Raw genomic sequence first — 5,340 nt, 5'->3', positions numbered from 1 at the left:
CAAAAGAAGCTAAAAAAGAGTTCTTGCTAGTGGTTTTTTCCACGGTCGGTATTCGGTAACGTGGATTTATTTATTTTCCCTTGAAAGATGTGGAATTCACGGCTGGAGTTCATTGGTTTGGGTCGTAATTTTGGCTTTTATCTTGTCTTTTCTTTTCGGAGGTCTGCGCATACGAGAAGAGTCAATGGCCGGAAGGAGAATTTCTTCTGCCCTGGCTTCGGATCCTCATTTGTCGTTTTTCTCCATCGTGGTCTCGCCTAGGACGCGGATTGTGTCGTGAGGAGCCCTCCGCGATAGAGCGTAGAGCGTGGTGTGGATTCTCTGTGGGGCCCACTATGATGTATATATTTTATCCACACCGTCCATCCGTTTTTTCAGCTCGTTTTAGCGTGTGATCCCAATATTAAAAGTATCCAAACCTACAGTGGACCACACCACGGAAAATAATAAAAATAATGAATCCACCGTTGAAACCTAGCTAGGCCTACATGCATATTCATTTGTCTTCCAATCGGTTCATGAGGCTTAGACGAAAGTAAAGCATAAATATCAGTTTCATCCAAAACTTCTGTGATTAATTCCTACCCAACCTGTTGGTCTACTTGAGCTCTAGATATAATTTCATTTTAGGAAATCATTAACTTGTAATTTAATACATAAATATATAAACAGCCTGTAGATAAAAATACATACATCACCAGTCCCATGGAAAATCCATGCGAGGCTGTGGCCGGCTGCACAATCCCAGCGCCCATCTAAAGTATGCCTAACCCCACCATTTCTGTTATGGATGCCGATTATCTTAAGCAGGCCGATTGTGATGTTTAGACTTTGTTTGAATGTTGGTAAAATTGTTAACTTGTAATTTAATTATAGGTGTAAAGTGTTTATAATCTATTTTGTTTAGCTTTAAGTTATCATTTGATTACATGTAAATAATTGTTTGTATTTGGATAACTTATAACCTATTTATAATTTGTATTTGGGTACTTGCATACAACAGAATTTTGAAGCACTTAATCTTTTAAAAATCATAAAGTAAGATATAAAGTGTTCATTATGATATGTCCAACTTGTCCAACTCAATAAAGCATATTGCCAATCATTACGTTGAATTAATCATTTAATGGGCCATAAAAGTGGGTTCATTAATTCAAATTCCTTTTTATGATGAAAAACTATCGAATATAAATAATTAACTATAAGATGTCATCAAATCAATAATAACTAAAGAGCTTAAACATGTCCTCATAATCTAAATAGACTTAGTTTGCACATACATCAATTTATAATGTTCATCTATTTTATTGGCCACAAGCCATCCAATTGATGGATAGGTTCATCGAATCCAAACATTTTAAATGATGGCCATAAAAGGTTATGATTAAAAAGATAGAAAAACATGATTAAAGTCGTATCATCTGGATAGACATGAGCAACATATAATTATTTTATAATATTTATTTATTTGTTGGCTATGGGCCATCTAATTGACCGTTAAAATCATTAGATCCAAACTTTTATATTGATGGCCATAAAGGGACCCGAGGGGCCCAACTTGGTATATATTTTTATCCAAGTCGTCCATCCATTTTGAAAGATCATTTTAGGGCATAAGCCCAAAAAGGAGGCATATTAAAAGCTAGAGTGGACCACAACACATGAAACAATGGTGATAATGAATCCCACCGTTGAAACCTTTCTAGGTCGCATGGACCTAGATGAAGGGCAACTATCAGCTTGATACAAAATTTCCGTGATGCTAAGAGGTTTCCAATGATAGGCATTCAAGCCCCATTGCTTCATGTGGCGCGGTCCATATGAGCCTTCCATCTGCCTCCTTTTTTGGCTTATGCCCTAAAATGATCTTTCAAAATAGATGGATGGCATGGATAAAACGCATACATCATAATGGGCCCCATAGAGTCCTTGATAGGATCGTCCATCTTGAACTAGGTCCCAATAGGGGTAGTACCCAATCCTCCCTGGCTTGAGGGGTTTCTTGCATTATAGGGGAGATGGAAAGGAAGCATTGAAGTCCAAACACTCATTAGAGAAAAGGTACGTTGTTCTCCTTCCTTTCTTCATTTTGGATCTTTGCATAGTAGTTGAAAGATTTACAACTCTCTTTGTATAGAATTTTTTTAAAAATCAGAGTCAATTCCCTTTACCTGTAATGATGGTTTGTTGTGTTTCAAATTACAGCTAAAAGTTATAATTAGATTACAGCCTGTAATTTGTTGATAGGAAAATAAGCTCACCCAAACGTCCTATGTAATCAAATTATCACTAAATAATTTTACAGAAATCCAAACAACCCCTTATATGTTTGCAAGAAATTCATTGTGTTTATACGTTTTGGTTGCCTATATGAGAACATGAGCTAGAAAATGAGGTAGATCTAAAACTCCTAGCGAGTCACATGGTGGGAAAAAGTGAAGAAGGGATTTCTCATCATAGGTAACTTCCTGAGTCCATCGGGGTTTTTATATGCTATTAAAACTATCGATATGGCTGTTTCCTTTGGGATGAGTTGAAAATACAAAATTATTTGTCTAATACAAAACTTTTGTGGCAGTCTATATGTTTCAATGGCGAGCATTTAATTCTCGCTATTTCATGTTGTGAAGCCACGTGAGTTTTAGAGCTGCTTCTTTTTTCTTTTTTATCATATTGTAACATGTATTTGCCTATAATCAAACTGCTGTGTTCAGAAGCTAAGAGGCGACCTTGATATATATGAGAAATCCACCCTATTCATCCATTTTTGCCAACTAATATTAACTCACAGGCTTAAAAAGGGAGTAGATCCAAAATTCAAGTGGGCCACACACAAGAAAAAGTAGGGAGGAAAATGTCCGCCCTTGAAACCTTCCCAAAGCCCAATGTAATGTCTATATGCCACTAAACTATTCTTAAGGTCATTCCCACTAGAATTAATTGAAATCACCAATACATTTGCCTCCAAAACTTCCATACTCCAGCAAAAGTCTCAGCGGTGGGCATTCAATCCCCACTGTTTCTTCTTATGTAGCCCACTTGGGTTATCATCAACATCATTTTTCAACTCATGTCCTATCATGATCTGTCAAAACGGAATGGACCACAAATATCAGAGTGGGTTCCACACAACTTCTGACTATAGGAACTTCCTATGGTCGGGCTCGCAGGCAATCCGCATCCACACCAAACATCGAACTGGATTAAACCAGCGGTCCAGATTGATTTTTCGCCAAAATTTCTAGTGAAGTTGTTGCAGGAAGCCCGTGCAGAAAAAGCTGTGGGCGCGAGAGATGTGTGGCTGTCCACTCCATTCATCATCCGCGACAGCTCATATCCGACGTGATCCAAAAATCAACCCATTTAGAACTCCGGTGGGTCACACCAAGGGAACGGTAGGGATAGGGATGCCAGCACCGAAATTTTCCCAAGGGCCTGTGTAATGTTTCATGCCATCCTGCCCTTTCACAGGGTAGTCTCAAAAGGATGAAAGATAAAAACAAATATCTGCCTACTTCATGAAGATTTCAATCGTAGAAGTCCCCGTCCCTTGATGCAGATATATACGACCCACGGGGACTTGGCTAGAGACGGATTGTTCTGGCAGGGTTTCTGCGAGGCCCACTATGATGTATGCGTTTTATCCATCCACACCGTACATCCATTTTGACATATCATTTTAGTTAATGAATCTAATAAAGGATGATGATCAAAGGCTCAAGTGGACCACACCAGATGAAGCATCAGTGACAATGACAACAACGCGAAAACCTTCCTAGGTCTACTGGGATGTTTATTTGCCATCCAACCCCTTGATAAGGTCATATATACTTAGACTAAGGAAAACCACTAAGGTTGAATCAAAACCCGTGGTTCTCACGTACTTTTCAACCGTAGGCTTTCAATCCCCATTTCTTCCTTGGTGTGTTCCACTTGAGCTTTCTTATCTGATTCTATTTTGGTGTCATGCCCTAATAGGGCTGTACACTAACCGAGTTAGCTCAGTTAGCTCACTCAACTCCACTTGCAAAAGCTTGATTCGACTCGGTTCGAAACTAAGTTCGAAGCTGAGTCGAGTTGATTTTTTTTAGCTCGAAAAAATTTCGAGCCGAGTTCGAGCTTGCCCGAGCTCGACTCGACTTGGATCGAACCTAGCCCGAATTGAACCAGTTCGGTGACTAGGTTATTTTGATATTGATGTTGCTCACCAAGTGTTTGATGAAATGACTCAATGGTGGCAAGGAAGGTATGTATATGAAACAAATACTTTTTTTTTACTTGATTTTTATATTGCTTAAAAGGTGTTTGATGAAATACCTGTAAAGCCACTGTTGCTGCTTTACACATAATGAGATTTTGAAGGTGTAGTCCATGTGTTTGTGAAAATGCTGCACAGGCAAACTCGGCTCGAACTAGCCCGAGCTGCTGACCGAACCGAGCCGAACCGGCCAGTCCAGCTCGAGGTCTGAGCTGAGCTGAGTTCAAACTGGGGTCAGCATGTAGCCGAGCCGAGCCGAGCTATGCCCATCTCGACTTGGTTCAACTCGCATGCACCTCTATGCCCTAAAATGATATGTGAAAATGGATGGACAGTGCGGATAAAACATATATACTATGGTAGACTCCACATCCCTTATAAGACCGTCTGCCTCTAGCTAGGTACCGGTGGAGTTACTACTCTGTCCCCGTCTCATCCCCACCGTTGCATGTGGTCTGTCCCAGCCGAGTTCTGCGTCGACCTGATTTTGGGCCCCGGTCTCAAAGCCCGCGTAGCAAAATAAAGCTAGAAAACAAAATGCGAGGGAGATTCGTGCGAAGATCCAAAAAGATGTTCACGGCATGTGCCATCTTGGACCACCTGATCGCGGGTCCCACTAAGAACAACCCATGACCAAAAATTCAACACCCCATGACCAAAAATTCACTCCAACAGGAGTGCCATTGGGTCAGCCAAATCCACACTTGGAGAGGTGTGTTGGTAACAGCGGACTGGAATCATCCTCCAAGTGGGATTGGGTACTACCCCACCAGCACCTACCTTGAGACAGACAGTCCTGGCGGGGGATCTTGGGGGCCCACCTTGATGTATGTGTTTTATCCATGCCATACATCTATTTTGATAGGTCATTTTAAGAAATGAGTGTAAAAAGGAGGAAGTCTAATTCTCAGGTGGACCACAGCACAGAAAACAGGGAGGATGAAACAATTACGGTTGAAAACCTGTAGGTAGCCGAAAGCTTCGGATCATGCTGACATTTATGATTTCCCTTCATCCATGTCTGTCTGTCTGACATTACTAACAGGTTGGATGGCAAATACACATCAGGAGGGCTATAGGAA

This window comes from Magnolia sinica, chromosome 2 (assembly GCF_029962835.1).
Source record: "Magnolia sinica isolate HGM2019 chromosome 2, MsV1, whole genome shotgun sequence".
In the NCBI taxonomy this organism is placed as follows: Eukaryota; Viridiplantae; Streptophyta; class Magnoliopsida; order Magnoliales; family Magnoliaceae; genus Magnolia; species Magnolia sinica.
The sequence above is the reverse complement of the archived record's forward strand: the minus strand, read 5'-3'. Positions refer to the sequence as shown.